Source organism: Phacochoerus africanus, chromosome 1 (genome assembly GCF_016906955.1).
Source record: "Phacochoerus africanus isolate WHEZ1 chromosome 1, ROS_Pafr_v1, whole genome shotgun sequence".
NCBI classification, from domain to species: domain Eukaryota; kingdom Metazoa; phylum Chordata; class Mammalia; order Artiodactyla; family Suidae; genus Phacochoerus; species Phacochoerus africanus.
In genome coordinates this window covers 244,379,966-244,401,719 of record NC_062544.1, presented here as the reverse complement: position 1 = coordinate 244,401,719, position 21,754 = coordinate 244,379,966, and positions in this window count along the sequence as shown.

Below are 21,754 nucleotides of genomic sequence, written 5' to 3'. Positions count from 1 at the left end.
CAACAAACGACCCCATCAAAAAATGGGCAGAAGATCTAAACAGACAGTTCTCCAAAGAAGACATTCAGATGGCCAAAAAACACATGAAAAGATGTTCAATATTACTCATCATTAGAGAAATGCAAATCAGAACCACTATGGGGTACCACCTTACACCAGCCAGAATGGCCAGCATCACAAAGTCTACAAACAATAATTGCTAGAGAGGGTGTGGAGAAAAAGGAACCCTATGACACTGTTGGTGGGAATGTACATTGGTGCAACCACTGTGGAAAACAGTATGGAGAGTCCTCAGAAAACTAAAAATAGAACTACCATAGAGAGGACAAGATGGCGGAGGAGTAGGGGGACACGCTCGCCCTCTCCCACAAACACAACAAAAAAAGCACATCTACAGAATAAATGACTCTCACAGAACAGCAACCAATCACTGGCAGAGGAACCTAAACTCCAATAATGGCAAGAAGTTGGTGACATTACTGGGCAGAACGGGAGAAAAGAGGAGAGTGAGAGAAGGTGAATCCGAGCAGGACGGGCGCTCCCGAAAGGGAACTGAGGAGAAGAAAGGGATCCTGCACCCTGGAAAGTCACCTACTTGGGGGAAAGATCAAATGAACTGGAGGAATCTCCAGATGCAGAGAAGAGTGTAGCAGTAAGTTGGAGTACTGAAAAGCTGATCAAGAACCGAACGGACCATCTGAACTACGGGCACAGTCACCAAAAATTGAGACACCTGGGTGGGGGCTGGGCACCGAGACCTCGGCTCCAGAGGTTAGTCCCCGAGAACGGGTGGGCTGGGCGGGCGGGGCAGAGCTGAGACTGCTTGGGAGGTCTAGAAACCAGTCCGTCAGGGGCAGAGACTGCCTGGGAGACTAGAAAACAAAGCTGTCGCAGAGGAAGGGAGCAATACTCTAGGGGCGGGGAAGTGGAAAGCTGCATCAGAGGGAACCTGGGAGAAGAGCCCGGTCTGTGCCCATGCTGGGGAGGGGAGAGAAGAAGGGGTGGGTCCCCATAGAATACCCACCATGCCACAGCAAGATTATAGGCCTGCTAGCTAGCTGAAAGCTGTGCTTCCCAGTACAACCCCTCCCCCCACCCCCACCACCCCCTACGCTCTCGCCGAACCTGGGGCTGCCTGCCATCCAGGAGGGCTGGCCTCAACAATTGCCTGAAGCCTACCACTGCAGGGGCTGTCCCTGCACAGGCCTGCTTGCCCTTTGGAGGGGCTACACTTCCGCAGAGCAGCACCAAACACCAGCAGCCCTTGAGAAAAGGCCTGCAGCCCAGAAAAGCTAGAACAAGCCTAGCCAGGCCGTGAATACATCTGCCTAATTCTCGGACGGTTTTTCTGAGTCGGGCTGCCCCGGGGAGGAGCCTCTTGGATTTCTAGCGGCCCTGCTGACTGCCCAAGCCCCCAGGGGGTGCCAAGCTCTAGAGGATCAGCTGCATAGGACTGCCAGCTCCAGGCAGGACCCCCTACAGCCCAGAAAAGCTGCAACAAGCCTGGCCAAGTCAGGAAAAGATCTCAGACGGTGTTTCTGAGTCAGGCTGCCCTGGGGAGGAGCCTCTTGGGTTTTCAGTGGCCCTGCTAGCCACCCAAGCCCTCAGGGGGTGCCCCACTCCCGTAGAATAGCTGCTCAGCACCACCAGCCCCCTGGAGGAGCCCCTGCAGCCCAGAAAAGCTGCAACAAGCTTGGCCAGACTGTGAAAAGATTCGCCTACATTCGCAGGCCAGCCTTCTGAGTTGGGCTGCCCTAGGGAAGAGCCTCTTAGGTTCTCAGTGACCCAGATAGCTGCTCCAGCCTCCAGGGGGTGCTGCACTCCTGAGGAACAGCTGCCCAACACCGCCAACCCCCTGCAAGAACCCCACAGCCCAAAAACACCAGAGCAAGCTCTGCATGACCAAGTGAAATCTGCTACCATCGTGGTGTGGACCTCCCAGTCCTGTCTGCCCTCAGGAAGCCCTCCTTTGCTTCAAAGAAACACTGTTAGCCCCATCAACACTCCAGAAAAGCCACACTGCCTCAAAAAAGATTGACCAACAACGCCAGCCCTCAGGAAATATTCCACGGCAGTGACAAGGCAATCACTGGCCGATAACGGAGAGCACAACTCCCTCAGGAGAAAGAAAACAACAAGCAAGATGAAGAAGCTGAGAAACCACCCCCAGTCAAACCAACAGGAGAACTCACCTAAAACAGTCAACAATGAAACAGATCTCGGCAGTCTGACAGACCTGGAGTTCAAAAGAGAAATAGTGAAAATACTGAAGGAATTAAGAGAAGATATGAACAGTAATGCAGGTACCCTCAGAAAGGAACTAGAACATATAAGGAGGAGCCAAGAAAAACTAGAACATTCATTTGTGGAGATGCAAACTGAACTAAGGACAGTAAAAACCAGAATGAATGATGCAGAGGAACGAATCAGTGATATGGAAGATAGAATAATGGAAATCACCCAATCCAGTCAGCAGACAGAAAACCGAATCAAAATACTGGAAAGCAATATAAGAGACCTATGGGATAATATGAAGTGGGCCAATCTACGCATAATAGGAATTCCAGAAGGAGTAGAAAAAGATAAGGGGATGGAAAATATATTTGACGAAATTATCGCTGGAAACTTCCCAAATCTAAAGGATACTGGGTTCAAGATACAAGAAGCAGAGGACCCCAAACAAGTTGAACCCAAATAGACCCACAGCAAGACACATCATAATAAAAATGGCAAAAGTTAGTGATAAAGAGAGGATCCTAAAGGCAGCAAGACAAAAAAAGAATGTTACCTACAAGGGAACCCCCATAAGAATATCAGCTGATTTCTCTACAGAAACACTACAGGCCAGGAGGGAATGGCAAGAGATATTAAAGTGCTCAAAGGAAAAAATATGCAACCTAGAAGAATACTCTATCCAGCAAGAATATCATTTAAAATAGAAGGGGAAATAAAAATTGTTTCCAACAAACAAAAACTTAAACAATATAGCAACACAAAACCCAGGTTAAAGGAAATATTGAAAGGGCTTCTCTAAACCAAAAAGAAAGGAAGGAAAGGGAAGAAAAAAGAAAAGAAAAAAAAAAGAAGAAGAGGATGAACTAGGGCTGAGGAAACTGCAATCAGAGAGCAGTCATTCAAATAAGCCAGCATACAGATATAATCATGAACATGCTTCAAACAAAGTAAAATTAAAAAGAGTCATCAAAACCATAAAATGTGGGCAAGGGATGTTAGGAAGTAAATAACCCTTTTTGTTGTTTGTATGTTTCTCTCTTTAATTTTATATAGTAATGAAGTGTTTGAACCTACAGGACCATCAGGCTAAAAACACAATTATGGGAAGGGGTTAGCATACTTAAAAAACAGGGCAACCACAAGCCAAAACCAAATATTGCATTTGCAAAAAATGAAAAAAAAAATACACTCAAGCAGATAATAACAGGAGACCATCCAACCAAAAAAAAAAAAAAGAATGGAAGAATGGAGAACCATAGAATCAACTGGAATATGAGGTTCAAATGGCAATAAATAATCATCTATCAATTATCACCTTAAATGTCAATGGACTGAACGCCCCAATCAAAAGACACAGAGTGGCTGAGTGGATAAAAAGGCAAAAACCTTCAATATGCTGCCTACAAGAAACTCACCTTAGGACAAAAGATACATATAGATTGCAAGTAAAAGGGTGGGGAAAAATATTTCATGCCAATAGACATGACAGAAAAGCAGGAGTCACAATGCTCATATCAGACAAAATAGACTTTAAAACAAAAGACATAAAGAGAGACAGAGAAGGACACTACTTAATGATTAAGGGATCCATCCAAGGAGAGGATGTGACTATCGTCAACATATATGCCCCAAATACAGGAGCACCCAGATACATACAACAAATATTAACAGACATAAAGGGAGATATGGATGAGAATACAATCAAAGTAGGAGACCTTAATACCCCCCTCACATCAATGGACAGATCCTCTAGACAGAAAACCAATAAAGCAACAGAGATCCTAAAGGAAACAATAGAAAAGTTAGACTTCATTGATATCTTCAGGACACTACGTCCAAAAAAAGCAGAATACACATTCTTCTCAAATGCTCATGGAACATTCTGAAGAATCGACTACATCTTGGGACACAAAGCTCATCTCAATAAATTTAGGAGCATAGAAATTATCTCAAGTATCTTCTCTGACCACAATGCCTTGAAATTAGAAATCAACCATGGGAAAAGGAAAGAGAAAAAACCTACTGCATGGAGACTTAAACAACATGCTACTAAAAAACCAATGGGTCAATGAGGAAATCAGAAGAAATTAAAAACTACCTTGAAACAAATGATAATGAAGACATAACCGCTCAAAATCTATGGGATGCTGCAAAAGCAGTGCTCAGAGGGAAATTTATAGCAATACAGGCCTTTCTCAAAAAAGAAGAAAGATCCCAAATGGACAACTTAACCCTCCACCTAAGTGAATTAGAAAAAGAAGAACAAAAAAGGCCTAAAGTCAGCAGAAGGAAGGAAATTATAAAGATCAAAGAAGAAATCAATAAAATAGAGACTCAAAAAACAATAGAGAAAATTAATAAAACCAAGAGCTGGTTCTTTGAAAAGGTAAACAAAATTGACAAACCCCTGGCCAGACTCACTAAAGAGAGGAAAGTAAGAACCCAAATAACCAAAATTATAAATGAAAAAGGAGAAATCACAACGGATACAGCAGAAATACAAAAAACCATAAGAGAATACTATGAACAACTACAGGGCAACAAGTTTGACAATCTGGAAGAAATGCACAATTTTCTAGAATCTTACAGCCTGACAAAACTGAATCAAGAAGAAACAGACCAACTGAACAGACCGATCACTAGAAATGAAATGGAAGAGGTCATAAAATCACTCCCTACAAATAAAAGTCCAGGACCAGATGGCTTCACAGGTGAATTTTATCAAACATAGAAAGAGGAACTGGTGCCCATCCTCCTTAAACTCTTTCAAAAGGTTGAAGAAGAAGGAATACTCCCAAAGACATTCTATGATGCCACCATCACCCTCATTCCAAAACCAGACAGAGATACCACCAAAAAGAAAACTATCGCCCAATATCTTTGATGAATATAGATGCAACAATTCTCAGCAAAATCTTAGCCAACCGAATCCAACAACATACCAAAAAAATTATACACCATGACCAGGTAGGGTTCAACCCAGGTTCACAAGGATGGTTCAACATATGCAAACCAATCAGCATCATACACCACATTAACAAAAAAAAAGTCAAAAATCATATGATCATCTCAATAGATGCAGAAAAGGCATTTGACAAAGTCCAACATCCATTCACGATCAAGACCCTCGCCAAAGTGGGTATAGAGGGAACATTCCTGAATATAATCAAAGTCATTTATGACAAACCCACAGCAAATATAATACTCAATGGGGAAAAACTGAAAGCCTTCTCACTCCAATCTGGAACAAGACAGGGATGCCCACTCTCACCACTGCTCTTCAACATAGTTTTGGAAGTCCTAGCCACAGCAATTAGACAAACCAAAGAAATAAAAGGCACCCATACAGGAAGAAAAGAGATCAAACTGTCACTGTATGCAGATGACATGATACTATACATAGAAAACCCTAAGGACTCAACCCCAAAACTACTTGAACTGAATCATAAATTCAGCAAAGTAGCAGGATATAAGAGTAACATTCAGAAGTCAGTTGCATTTCTGTATACCAGCAATGAAACATTAGAAAAGGAATACAAAAATATAATACCTTTTAAAATTGCACCTCACAAAATCAAATACCTCGGAATACACCTAACCAAGGAGGTAAAGGACCTATATAACAAGAACTATAAAACTTTAATCAAAGAAATCAAAGAAGATGTAAAGAAATGGAAAGATATTCCATGTTCCTGAATTGGGAAAATCAATATTGTAAAAATGGCCATACTACCCAAAGCAGTCTACAGATTCAATGCAATCCCTATCCAATGACCCATGACATTTTTCACAGAACTAGAACAAACAATCCAAACATTTATATGGAACAACAAAAGACCCAGAATCGCCAAAGCAATCCTGAGAAACAAAAACCAAGCAGGAGGCATAACTCTCCCAGACTTCAAGAAATACTACAAAGCCACAGTCATCAAAACAGTGTGGTACTGGTATCAAAACAGACAGACAGACCAATGGAACAGAATAGAGAACCCGGAAATAAACCCTGATACCTATGGTCAATTAATCTTTGACAAAGAAGACAAGAACATAAAATGGGAAAAAGAAAGTCTATTCAGGATTTCCCATTGTGGCGCAGTGGTTAACGAATCCGTCTAGGAACCATGAGGTTGCAGGTTCGGTCCCTGCCCTTGCTCAGTGGGTTAACGATCCGGCGTTGCCATGAGCTTTGGTGTAGGTTGCAGACGCGGCTCGGATCCCGCGTTGCTGTGGCTCTGGCGTAGGCCGGCGGCTACAGCTCCGATTCGACCCCTAGCCTGGGAACCTCCATATGCCGCGGGAGTGGCCCAAGAAATAGCAACAACAACAACAATAACAAGAACAAAAAAGACAAAAGACAAAAAAAAAAAAAAGAAAGTCTATTCAGCAAGCATTGCTGGGAAACCTGGACAGCTGCATACAAAGCAATGAAGCTAGAACACACCCTCATACCATGCACAAAAATAAACTCAAAATGGCTGAAATACTTAAATGTAAGACAATACACCATCAAACTCCTAGAAGAGAACATAGGCAAAACACTCTCTGACATCAACATCATGAATATTTTCTCAGGTCAGTCTCCCAAAGCAATAGAAATAAGAACAAAAATAAACCCATGGGACCTCATCAAACTGAAAACTTTTGCACAGCAAAGGAAACCCAAAAGAAAACAAAAAGACAACTTACAGAATGGGAGAAAACAGTTTCAAATGATGCAACGGACAAGGGCTTAATCTCTAGAATATATAAACAACTTATACAGCCCAACAGCAAAAAAAGCCAATCAATCAATGGAAAAATGGGCAAAAGACCTGAATAGACATTTCTCCAAAGAAGATATACAGATGGCCAACAAACACATGAGAAAATGCTCAACATCGCTGGTTATAAGAGAAATGCAAATCAAAACTACCATGAGATACAACCTCACACCAGTCAGAATGGCCATCATTAATAAATCCACAAATAACAAGTGCTGGAGGGGCTGTGGAGAAAAGGGAACCCTCCTGCACTGTTGGTGGGAATGTAAACTGGTACAGCCACTATGGAGAACAGTTTGGAGACACCTTAGAAATCTATCCATAGAACTTCCATATGACCCCACAATCCCACTCTTGGGCATGTATCCGGACAAAACTCTACTTCAAAGAGACATATGTACCCACATGTTCATTGCAGCACTATTCACAATAGCCAGGACATGGAAACAACCCAAACGTCCATCGACAGATGATTGGGTTAGGAAGATGTGGGTATATATACACAATGGAATACTACTCAGCCATAAAAAATAATGACATAATGCCATTTGCAGCAACATGGATGGAGCTAAATAATCTCACACTGAGTGAAATGAGCCAGAAAGACAAAGACAAATACCATATGATATCACTCATAACTGGAATCTAATATCCAGCACAAATGAACATCTCCTCAGAAAAGAAAATCATGGACTTGGAGAAGAGACTTGTGGCTGCCTGATGGGAGGAGGAGGGAGTGGGAGGGATCAGGAGCTTGGGCTTATCAGACACAACTTAGAATAGATTTACAAGGAGATCCTGCTGAATAGCATTGAGAACTATGTCTAGATACTCATGTTCCAACAGAACAAAGGGTGGGGGAAAAAAATGTAATTGTAATGTATACATGTAAGGATAACCTGACCCCCTTGCTGTACAGTGGGAAAATAAAAAAAAAAAAATAGAACTACCATTCGATCAAGCATTCCCACTCCTGGCCATGTATCCAGAGAAAACCATGACTCGCAAAGACCCATGTACTCTGATGTTCATTGCAGCACTCTTTGCAATAGCCAAGACATGGAAACCACCTAAATGTCCATCAACAGAGGAGTGGATCAAGAAGGTGTGGTACATATACACAATGGAATATTACTTAGCAATTAAAAGGAAAGAAATACCAGCATTTTTAGCAACATGCTTGGACCTAGAAATTATCATGCTAAGTCAGCCATGCAATGAGACACCAAACACCAAATGCTTTCACTGACATGTGGAATCTGAAAGAAGGACAGACTGAACTTCTTTGCAGAACAGATACTGACTCACAGACATTGAAAAACTTATGGTCTCCAGAGGAGACAGTTTGGAGGGTGGGGTTATGTGCTTGGGTTATGGGATGGAAATCCTTGAAATTGGATTGTTATTATCATTATACAACTACAGATGAGATAAATTCATTTGAGTAATAAATAAATAAATAAATAAATAAATAAATAATAAAATATTTAGGACTAACAAATATTTACTTTTACAAATCTCAAATGTTAGAATGTTATTGTTAATTTAACACATATATAATTTAATGAATGCAACTTTTAAAATTTATGGATATTTTTTACTTTAGTAGTCAATTTTAGACTGAATTCATAGTAAAAATTTATTATTTACAAGATTGTGTTGCAACAATTAATTTTTTTTTTGTCTTTTGTCTTTTTTGTTGTTGTTGTTCTTGCTATTCCTTGGGCCGCTCCCGCGGCATATGGAGGTTCCCAGGCTAGGGGTCGAATCGGAGCTGTAGCCGCCGGCCTACGCCAGAGCCACAGCAACGCGGGATCCGAGCCGCGTCTGCAACCTACACCACAGCTCACGGCAATGCCGGATCATTAACCCACTGAGCAAGGGCAGGGACCGAACCCGCAACCTCATGGTTCCTAGTCGGATTTGTTAACCACTGCGCCACGACGGGAACTCCAACAACAGTTAATTTTGATAATCACTGAGTCAGAGATGAGCTAGTTAATGATCCACTAGAATATATACTAGAAATGCTTTATTTGCATATTCAGTCAATGTACTTATAGCATATTCATTCAATATATTTATTTATATGTTAGAGTAACATATATTATATATTAGTGTGGATAGTATACTGGTATTGAGAAGTATTTTATTGCCAAAAGGAATTTCCTAACACTTTATCACTTTTAAAAATACCCTTTGGGAGAAAGATTGCTAGAGTCTTATATATTACTCTCCAGATATACATACTTTGAGGCATTCAACTGTGATCTTAACACAGTCGTTTAATTATTTTTCAAAATGGAAGTCTATTTGAGATTACTTCAAATGTTCTACATTATTCTACGATTCCAAAAAGCAATTCTTTAGGAAGGTCCATGTAGAAGTCAAATTTACATGAGCAACTCACTGTAAAATGATTGGCTTTGATGAAGCATGTCAAAACTTTGAATATTTTAGCATTTACTAATCTAGATGCTCAATTACCCAGTTCTTTACAGTACATTACTAGAATTCATTGTCCTTACTAAAAGTTCATTTTGGAAATTTATTGATATGTCATGAAAAAATTTATCAAAATTTCTGCTGAACTTCATAAAGTGTATAAACAGAAAGATATTTAATATTCATTTTCCTGACATTCATAATTTTAAAATGTTTCTGTGGTGAGAAGAAATAACTTTATCCAACTACCTGGCAATACTCCCTCAGAATATAAAACATTGGTATAGCAGTTTCAGTAAGTTAAAAAAAAAAATCCCTAAAATAATTTGTGAAGAGAAACTCAGATAACTCCTATTTATTTCTAATTTTTTGAAGCACCCCCCATGCTTTACATTGAGAACTTAACTTTAAATCTTATACTATCAAAGTATGTGATGATTTTAAATTATATCTGCACCTCAAATAATTTCACATTTGCCAATTTATATTGACTATATTTACAGAAAATTCTGGAGTTTTCAAATAGTTTCCACAATTTCAAATAAAAATTTCAAATGTTTCATCAATTATGTTAAATACTGATAAAATTATTTCTAGTTTATCTCATTTGTGACATTTAGATAATAAAAAGATATTAGAGACAACTGAATCATCATATAATAATTTGGTATAAAAACTATTTTTTCCACAAAATTTTTACATTTTAATCCTAAACATTACAGGGTAAATAGATACTGGACCTATCTCCATATACCATAAATCCTAACTTTTGAAAAAGAGAGATCAGTCCCTAACTTTTTCTGTTGTATGTAATCTGAATAAGATGGCTCATCTCAATCAAGTGAGGTAGTGAAAAATGTGGCCAAGTCAAAGAAGGCTTCTTGGGCCACAGGTTTCTCCTAATTTACACATTTTTAGGTTACTAGTTAAGCAGTCTGCAAACTTTAGCTGCATTCCTTTTTAATTAGAAAAATAATAAATTCTACTTAAATTAGAAAATGTTTTTTTAATATAATATACTGCTTTCTGTTTTACTTTACAATTCATTAATAGAGTGAATTCAGCAGCAAAATGACAAAGCAAAACGAAAGTTCAGAACCTTCTTCCATTGGAAGTAACATATTTTAAAAAGTAAATATAATAATAAATATAATAAATTAGGTTTCACTGAAAAAAGTAAATATAATAAATCAAAAAATATAATAAAAAGGTAAATATAATAAATCAAATATAATAAATATAATAAATTAGGTTTCACTGAAACAAGGAAGGTGTGCTGGCTTAGCTAAAAGGATTTATTAGTAATTTTTAACTTGAAAATTTTATAAATATGAGATTCAGCATCTGTTGCTTTTATGAATAACTTAATACTAAACAGTTTCCATCCAAAATCCTCAATAAAGTATTTATAACTTATATTTCAAAAATAAAAAAGGCTTGTACATAATCCTCTCTGACTTTATCTGACCTTTACCTCTGGTCTTCTCTTTTTGGTACTCCAATTGGCTGGAACTTGCTTTCTACGCTTAGCAGGCAAAATAAACACAGTTCTTTGTTTTTTACTTTATTCAAACAGTGCAAGTTATTCTCCTTTATTGTTGTTTAGTCAATTTGGTTTTTGGAATGTGAGTTATCTCTGAATTGAGATTTGGTCTAAATTTTTTAAGCTAGGATTGTTATAAATGTCATTTACTCATCCTGAGCTTTATTCTCTATACCCCTTCCTCTTAGTTCTCCCCAAAATCCCACTGGAGAAGGGAGAAACAGACTCACAAATGTCTGGGAGTTTTGTCAGATAACTGAACTTCTACTTTTTTGAGAAGGTATTAAGTTTCACAATAATTGTCTTCACAGTAGGGGCCATAAGAAGAAACATAGAAATACTGGTTTAAAAAAAAAATCTAGTCAGGGGGCAGAGAATTGAGACAGTTCCCCCAGTCTGTTACTGCCCCAGAGAAGCAAAGATAAATATTTGGAAAATTTCTAACTTCATTTGGAGACAGGTTAAAAGTTGGTGGCTTGGCTAGAAATTTCTCCTTAATCTTGAAGACAAAATGAAGAAGATACAAGAGCTAATGACTAGAAATCCATGGCAAGACAACATATAGCTCAAGTAGTGACATTGAAGATAAGCTCAATAGGGAAAAGCCAGAAATGGTAATGATGCAGGCACCTCATACCCATGAGAGAAAAGTTATACTCCTTATGCTTCTTTTTGAAATGAATACTTGGAAATTGAACAGTTTAGAGTCCTTCCTTGTCCTTCTCCCTGACTTAATTGCACCCTAAACACAATCACCCATAAGCTAAAGATTCGGTGCTCTGAGCATAATAGCCTATGGGTTAAAGGTTATTAGCACATGATGTTTTTCAAGAATTTTCCTAATTTGTTCTAATCTCTGATCAATATGTCCTTTTATTTTTCACAATTCTGCTATTTTAGGCAATAACCCAGAAGACGACTATCATGAACATCTCCTAACTCCAGCTTTGATGACTAAGATTCCCCCAAAGAAAGAAGAAAGCATGTTTGTCCCATTCCTGATTCCTATCTGAAAACCTGTTTTTCTCCTTTTTACTATAAAACTCCTTATACTTCTTTCTGGTGGGTAGGGGTTGCACAGTCTTTAAGGCATATACCCTGCAGTGACCTGGCAAAGCAATAAAGTTATTTTTTTCTCCTTTACCCAAAACTCCGTCTCTGCATTTCAATTCTGCACCAGCAGACAGAGGCCAAATTCTGGCAACAGTTAGTAGTATCTCAGTAACTTAGCATCAAAGATGGCCATAAACCTTTTACTTTTTCAGATATTCTAATTAGGTACATCTCTAAAAACTAGAAACTAAAGCAAATAAGAAAAAAGTTCCTACTGACTTTATAATTAAATGCTCATAAAAGCACCAAAGCAACTGAATTTACCTAGAGTTGACTAATTTTTTTCTTCAGGTGAAATGAGTACTCTGTATAGTAATTAAGTGGAGATATCTAAGACAGTGTTATATTATTCTAGACCTGAGTTCTTAGGCTCATGAAAAATAATTCATGTTCTCCTACTCATATTGAACTGTGTCAAAAATCTACTCAAATTTGAAATGTAAAACATTTAAAAATATTTACCAGTGTCAAGAGTCTTATTTGAAAAAAGAGATTAATTTGTCATAGGTATATATTTGTTGGAATTTAAGAAAATAATCTAGGAAAATCAAGATGGCTCCAGTCATTAAACCTTATTTTAGTATGAGTTAAGAGTAAATGAAGGTTTTAAATTTTGAGGAATTCAATTCATAATACCTAGGATGGAAACTGAGCTTACTAAAAACTCTTCAGTAAGATGTGCTTGTAGTTTACCTCAGGGGGATTAGAAATCTGTTCTCTTCAGAGACTGATGCAAATATAAAGGAGGCTAAAGATGTATGTGCAATAAGAGTTTTTGTGCTTGTGCATTTATGTCATAAAACTCTCCCACAAGAAAATAGCTCTCAGGGTGATAGGAAGTTTGCTCTTGTTCAGCTGCTTTGCCAGAATACTGTCCTAGACTCAGAGTTTGGGAAGGAGGCCTGGTGGGAAACTTGGTCTATGAAGGTGTCCCTTCTTTGTCCTTCACCATCTGTGTTGTTGGCTAGTATGGAGGATCCTCTGTGCAGGAGGAGCCCTGCCCTGTCGGGGGTAGGACGGAAGGGTATACAGTCCTTTCTTCTTCAAAATTCCAGGGAGGGGAGGACATTTCTACTTCAGGATAAAATGCTCTAGTTTCCTTTTCTTCCTCAGACTTTACCAGGGGCAGAGGAATAACCACATTTGGTTCACTTCAGGCTCTAAAGGGACATTGTGAGGATGACTTTTTTGTTGCTTTAGTTTTAGTATTGTTATTGTTATGTATTTATTATTATTATCTTCTCTGTATAAAGCACATATTCTTTAGAGTGAGCTATGTGGTGAAATCTTTAACCCCATGACAAGTCCAAGTTTTCTAGTTCCACCAGTGAATAAGACAGGCACTGTCTCTAGTTCAGACATAAAATATGAGCATGCCCATTTGGCCATATCCTAAGGCCATATTTCTAAAACACTATTAGCAGTGATAAAGCCATCTGCTCTTCTCTTATACCTTACACGACAATTTGATCCAAATATGAGAAAGAGAACCGTTTCATTTATTTTCCTTTAAAGATACCACGACTGTCTTACTTTTTGTATACTTTTATAATTAATGATCTAGGGGTGTGTGTGTGTGCACCCACGTGTGTGAAGTTTCAAGCCAAATAATGGTTGATAGTTAAAATGGACTTTTACTACTTAGAGTGATTTTGTATCTAAAGTGGAATTTGGTATTTTGCAAACACAGTTAACTTCAGCTTAGGACCCATCAATGGGAGAAAATCAATTTTTATCAGTTACAGGGTACTCACAATAAATAATCAATAGCAGCTTGGCCTGGACTTTAGGGTGCCCTGTAAGGAAGCAAACTGATTGCACAAAGAAAAGATTAACCTGCAATTGAAGACCAGGTGGGAAAAGAGGCAGTAATAGATACAGATGTGCATTTAAAACCCTCTCTGCTGTGGCTTTGGCCTTTATTCTATTTTGCCCTATTAGCCTAAATAGCATCACTTTTCCAGCTCCTGCAGCTACACATGAGGAATCATGCACATGAACAGTCCTGGCTGTGGTTGCTTGTGCCCCCTGCTTACCATTTGTTATATATGATTGAATGGAATGTTGATTTTAGTATTTCTGCCTATATGATGGAAACATGACAACAGCATCAATGGACTCCCTCTTCTTTCAGGTGAGGATCCAGTTCTCTTTCTTTGACACAAAATGTGTTAAAAAATTATAGAGGAAAAATTTCAAATTGTCCAGCTAAAAAAGTGTAATTGCCATGAGAAAGCAGAAGGCTTTTCCTTTATACCATCTCTCTTCTGCTCAGTATCTTTGTTACCAGTTCTGTTCATGATGGGCATCTTTCTTTTTCATTTGGTAGAAATCCTTGGCAGTTGCCTCACTATATTTATAAACACTCCTATTGAATTTGGCATGATATCTATCATTTTCCATTGCTCCTATACTCTCTCTTATTTTATTGTTGTATCCTGTTTCCTTGTGTACACCTGGGGTCTCTCATGTGGGCCAAAGTTTCTTAGCACACAGTTCACTCTAAAGGATAGATGCTTTCTGCAGACAAGAAAATAATAACAATCCAACAAGAATAAAAATGTAAATATCCTTTTAGAAACAGATGATGTTATTAATTTATCCAATGTCATTGCCTCTGGAACTTAAATGGTTTCAATAATTTCCCTCTTATAGTGTATTGAAAATTATATCCTTCCCTGCTTACTTGTACCTCTAGTATATGCTAGAAGACTTTAAATTCACCTTTCTCTTTCCCTACTTGCTGTGATTGTTTCCCTCAAAAAGAGAAAATGTTCATTAATCTCAGAGTGCTGCACTTATACCCTACAAAGAAGTCCAGCGTTATACTCCTAATCAAGGTGTACAAGCATTTTATCTCTACTCTGAGTCTTCATAAGACTAAGGCAATTCTATGGAGTCTCCATTGTGGCACAGCAGAAATGAATCCAACTAGTATCCATGAGGGTGTGGGTTTGATATCTGGCCTTGCTCAATGGGTCAGGGATCAAGCATTGCTGTGAGCTGTGGTGCAGGCCAACAGCTGCAGCTCCATTTCATCCCTTAACCTGGGAACTTCCATATGCTACAGGTGACACTCTGAAAAACAAACAAACAAATGATTCAGGAAAGTTCTTATGAGTTGAATAATAGGTGTTATGTTTTGCTCAGAATAGGGGCATATCCTTATAGGAGGCATTGCCTTCAAATGCAGATGTAAGTTTATATGTACTTTGATTCTCCATTCAAGAAAAATGTGTCCTTACCTAGAAGATCAGCTGTCACCCAAAGAGTATCCCAAAGAACCAACTGTCATCAGTCCTACTAATGTGTTTGGACTTAGTTCTATGTCAATTTGGTTTCCATCTATGAAAAATATAATTTCTCTTGCTTTTCTATTACAAGATATGTATCTTTTCTCCATGAGTATCACTTTAACTGCCATGATTCCTTATAAGTATTTTGAATTATTAAATTTCTCTTCCCCAGAATTTTCTTTTTTCCATATTCTTCTTCTAAACTTTTGCCTTCTTCTTACCTTATTACCTATAGAACAATGGTCATTGTAGGAATAATATATGATTCTTATAGTCAAAAAAATTACCGAAACAAATTGTCATAGATTTTGATTTAGTCTGGTATCCCTTTTGAAGAGTGAGGGGAAGTGGAGAGAGAACCACCCCTTTGACAAGCTGATTATTGGATTTCATAATGTATTTAGGGATGTATTTAGCAAAATGAAGAGTACATCTCCCAACAATCCATGGGCAGGAGATAGCAAAGGAGAAAGAAGGAAGAATACTTTATCAATAGCATACTTTCTCCCATTAGTGAAATTTGACCTAGATCACACATTTTACTTCCAAGATGCTAAATGAGCCTCAGAGTATCTTGTGGCCCAAGAGCTCCAAGAAAAGTCTTGGAGTGAAAGCACAAAGTCTCCAGTTGCAGGTAGGAGTGAAAACATTATTTTGTTATGTCCATAGCCACGGGAAAAATTATCTGTTCAGGTGAAATTCCCAAGAACAGGATCTGAGATAAGGATTCTCATACAGAAGCTGACTGAGGGAGCAACCTTGAAGTTATGAAATAGAGCAGGCTATGGAAGGAGAAAGAAATGATAAGTGATGAAATCTCAGCCTTGGTTGGACCCACAAAGGAGAAGTTTCAACCCATAAACACCACACAGTTGCCCTTCTCCCATTGAGGCAAGAGAGTTAGACTTTTTAAATCCACATGTTAGTCCATTGTTGGCAGTAGACTGTCCTAGGAGAGGTAGAGGGAACAAATTCCCAGTTGAGGTGGGTCCCTTCAGCTAAGAGCAACAATCAAGTGAATCCTTTAGGAGTCAATACTTAGCAGTTAGGAAACCGGTGTATTAGCCCAGTAAACTGCATCTCAGAATAGCTGCTCCAAGGGTTCTTCTGATGCCTGCTACCCCACAGCACAAATTATTGCCAAGTATCTGTTTCTTTAGGAGAGTTGCTATAGTTCAGAAAACAGTGTAAGTAAATGCACATTAGGTGAAGCCTAAACTGAATCTAAGTCAGATCTGTTCTACAGATTTCTTTATGTTGTTCATATTATTTTAAAGCATCTATAACCTAATGCTGGTATATAACACATATATTGAAAATATATAATATTTAATGAATGCTATAGCATCATGAGAGAAAAGCAATTTATTACTATAAAGAAAATGAAGTCCACAGAAGTGATGTTCAGAGTGGAATTAATATTTCCCAAATAGTCTCTGTGATAGTAGAGACAAGGTAAATGTGTTGACTGGCATAGTGTACTACATTTAAAGTCGTTTTGTTTGTTTGTTTGTTTGTTTTAAGCAAAATTGTAACACTGTCACACAGGAAATATTTTCCTCAGTGATTGTCAACTCTCCTCTTTGTATCTTCATTGCTTTTCCAATATTTTTAATTTATTCTTAACTATCCCAAATGCTCAGTATTCTCAGTCCTATAATATGTAATCCACAATAAACCTCATATTCTAATTATTTGAGCTCCTTTCTTTCAAATAACTTCCCTATATGCCTTTTTTGTCTAGACACAAACTTATCTATAGTTTCTCTACAAATGACTCATATTTGTTAAAATTTTACCCTAACTCTATCTCAATAGCTGCTTTCATATTTTTTTTTCAATATGAAGTTACATGGAGAAAAAGTTTAGCCAGAGACCAATCCAATAGCACCAGTACCACACTTCTTACTTCTTGGACCTGTACTTGAATATGGCTCTTTTCCTAATATTAAGGCTCTTATTTCAGAGATTTAACCTTCTAAGAAAAGTACATTCACATTTACTTTATAACTTGGAGCAAGATACCTGGCAAAGTTTGGATCCTACGCTTCCACAAAAATTAGGAGATAGGGGCACTTTCTTCCTTGAGGAGTCTCTTCAAAGGGATGCCTCTTAGGTCTTTGAGATGATATTTCTGGTTGTAAAACTGACAAGAAGCTTTTTAAAAAGATTTGAATCTCAAAGGAGCAGTGAAAGGATTTATATATTTTCTATAGTATATGCTCTAAGAAAAGGGAGTTCAGGGACCTAAAGGCAGAAAGAAATCTGTCTGATATATAGTCAATCTGAGGAACATTAAAGCCACCTTGGTTGATGTTCTCACTTCCTTCCTATTTCTATTCAAATGTCACTTCACTTTTTTTTTTTTTGCTTTACCTTGACACTCTATGAGATACAGTCTCCTCCTGCTTCCAGTATTTATTGTTCCCATTGCCTTATTTTATTTTTTCCCTCAAAATTATCACTGTATGAAATGTTATACCTTTACCTTACATCAGTTATCTATTGCTGAAGTACAGAGTATAGCCAAGAAAAAATTTGAGTAACATTCAATACATGGGGTACAGAGAGCCATTTTTTATTAGGTTCCCCATGGATAGCTGGTGATAAAGTGATACAATAAATATTATTGTGCCTTCAAAGAGTTTATGTGTTTATAAACTTAAAAACATCCTTCTTTTGTTTTCATCCATAAAATGCAACTTGAATGATAATATAATGGATGGATAACAATATTTTCCCTCCCTTGTCATTTGAATTGACCATTTAGATTTTGAAACTTTATAGACAATTAGCCTCTATATTTATGATTTCTTCCCTCATCTTCATTTTACCCTCTCTTTTATCTCAGGATTTTTTTTTAAATTTAAGCCTTTGATGTTTTTCCTTCTATTTCAATTCATCACTTGTTTTGTTATTATCTTTTCAAAATTCTTTACAAAATATGCTTGAGCTGCATCGGTTTCCTACATATTTATCATATGCTCTCTCTTTGTTTCCATCTTTATTCTCCATTTCTTCTACATTTGGGAAGAATTTTGCTTACCATCACTAATTTGATTTTCCATAGTAGTATTTTTCCTTATTACTGTATCCAATTTTTTTAGTCTATTATTGAAGTTATTGTTCCTTCGAACTGCATATTAAAATATAGACTTTTTTTCAGTGTAAATTGTCCCCTGCCCTCTACCCAAAGCATTATGTTATAATTTCCAAATTAACCTTTGCATTAGCAGTGTCTTTTTTCTTTCCTTTTCTTACATTTTTTTAAATAAGTTGTGTAAAAAGAGTCAAGCAAAAATTCATAGCTGATTCTAGTAGTTTGGTGGTGGTATTATTTTTTTATTGTCTCATTAGGTTTTAGAAGAGGCCACTTTTGTGATTCAACTTTAAACATCATTTTCACGGATAATTCTTCAAACTAATTCATTCTTTAATTATTAAACTTTTATGATAACAGATAAATTTTTGTCAGTGTCTCAATTTATAATAACTGTATTAAATCCAAATCCCCCTGTAAATAAATCTACACTATGCCATAAAACAATTTTCAAACTTGTTGCCTTCTATTACTCTGCACATAACCTCTGTTCTAACCATGGAGATATTAGCTATTACCAAATATCATCCCACAAGTTTACCACCCTGCTAGTTCATACAGATTAATACTTGGACCTGAGATGTAAGACACATCTCTACCTCCCATCAACTTTTAAAATCCTCAAACATTTTTCTCAATTATCCATCCTTCAAAAAACTTCTTCTGATTCTTCCATCCAGGTATCTTTGTGCTGCTTTTGTGATGTTTCTTATATTGTGGTTGTCTATGAAATGGGCTAGCCTTCCTACTATGGTAAGTTTTTCTTATAGTGAAGCATACATTTTGCCTATTTTGAGACTTCCACATGTTCAGAAAAAAAAATTATAGAATCTTCAATATAATGTTTTTTAAATACATATTTGTGAAATGTAAAAGAACATTTCTTTTTGCCTTCAAATATCTCAGTGACTTCCTGAGATCTAATACATAAATCCTTAATATCATATTAAAAGTTTTCCCCTTTAGTCAGGGCTCAACCATCACTTAAAATTAATATAGGAATAAATGGAGAAGCAATGTTCTTCTAATAAAAATATTCTCTGTGTTAAAATTAGTTGAAATATATCATTTAAATTATTTATTTAGGATTTTAAATAGTCTGATATAATATGAATTGCAGAGAAGGTAATGTTTCTAATAGGTCCATATATATTTTTTATTCCATTAGAGAAGCTTTTAACTAAACTTTAGATTGTTATAAACAGTTTTATTTTATAACTACAAAGCTCTACAACAATATATACAAAAAGGTCTAGTCCATGTACTAGCTATACCCAATACATTCTTCTATTTCCAGTACAAATTCCCAATACTACCTGTTTCCTAGGGCATTGATATGGAATAATAGTTAAGGAAACATTTTTTATTAATCATCCACAGGACAAAATTTGATAGGTTAAAATGCTGGTAATTTCTATTACTAGTCTACCCAATTTTTTTTTTTTTTGGTCTTTTTGCCATTTCTAGGGCCGCTCCTGTGGCATATGGAGGTTCCCAGGCTAGGGGTCTAATTGGAGCTGTAGCCACTGGCATATGCCACAGCCACAGCAATGCGGGATCCAAGCTGCACCTGCAACCTACACCACTGCTCACGGCAACGCCGGATCCTTGACCCACAGGGCAAGGCCTGGGATCTAACCCGCAACCTCATGGTTCCTAGTCGGATTCGTTAACCACTAAACCACAACGGGAACTCTCCAATTTTTAACCTATATATCTTTTCATATCCAAACAATTAGAAGATAAAAACCTCTCCTTTATCATAAAAGAACAAAAGTTCTAATAGCCAAATAAGTGTAATTTTCAAAAGGATAAGTTCTTCTTAGACAAGTTTTATAACAAACCATAAAACCCTAAAGGGGTGGAGAATATATATTCTTATACATTGTTGCATATGGTCATGGCTAAGACATAATAAAGTGATAATTACCCAGGATTTAATTTGTATAGTTTGGTATTGTTGATCAACTATACAAACTGGTATTTGAGGAACACTGGTGTTGTGCAGTTTATATTTTTGTCATTGTTATTGATTCCCAAAGTAAATTCTACCTATATAATAGTCCTATTCATCTTTGCATTTTCAGAACATGAGTAATATGTGGTTTATAATGTTGGAGATAGTTTTATGGAGAGTTTTATAATATATTTGAAAGTCTTCACATATGCTGTAGGTCATTCAGAGGAATTTTATCAACAAACCTACATCATAAAGACACCAACAAATCCTAAGTCAAAGGAAGAAAGAATTCAGAGCAGACCCACTCTATTTTTGCAGCAAATCTTCTGACTTTTGTGTGTCCTTATTATAAAAAGAGAAACCTCAAGACCAGTTAAAAAAAAAAAAGTGGGGGGGAGGGGTAAACTGACTTCAGAAAATAACAGTATACAGCAGTGAATTATTCTCCAAATGTGTATTTTAGAGATGACTTTTTAGAATTTATAGGAGGAGTTTTACAAAAGGAAAATTTATGTTTGATAAATTTGCCAATGTCAAAAAGCTTGTATTACAATGTATTTAATGTTGCACAGAAAAAAAAACAAAACCTGAAAAGGCAAATGATAGGTAAAGTTTTGTTATGAATAAGATAAAGTATGAATAATTAGTGAGAAGAAAAGGATAAATTGGAAACAAATTTCTGAACACTACAAACAGGACAACCTACCCATGAATCACACAGAGCATAGGACCCTAAGCTACTCATGCCCTTCTAAAAAAAACACACATACAAACAAATCAATAAAAACCAGGGCTTGAAACTTGAATTACATTCTTCAGAATACAAAAAAGTAGTTTAATAATCAAAATAATGTAAAATATAAAAGATATACAAAAAGTAACATGATGCAGAAAGCATTACTTATTTAATTTTTAAGTATATCAGTATATTTGAAAAGTGATTTTAATTGTTGTTCTTACTGTGAAGCAATTTCTGAATAGGCAAAATGATGGCCCAAAGTTAGCCAACTTTGAATTTAATATAACTTGCGGTCAAATAATTTCAGAAGCAAAGTCATAAAAATAATTTTAATATTTTCTGGTTGAGATCTTAATATTTAATATAGGTTTATTTACTATTTTTACTATGGAGAGATGCTTCTGATTATTAGTATCTTTGGCTTATGAAGTTTTAAAAAGAACTTGCTGCTAGTTTTTTGGGTTTTTTTTTTTAAGGTAAGCATATATTTAAACTTGAGTGTTCTTTCAAAAAAATGTGAAAATCCTTTTACCATATGTCATCACCCACCAGAAAGCATCTAC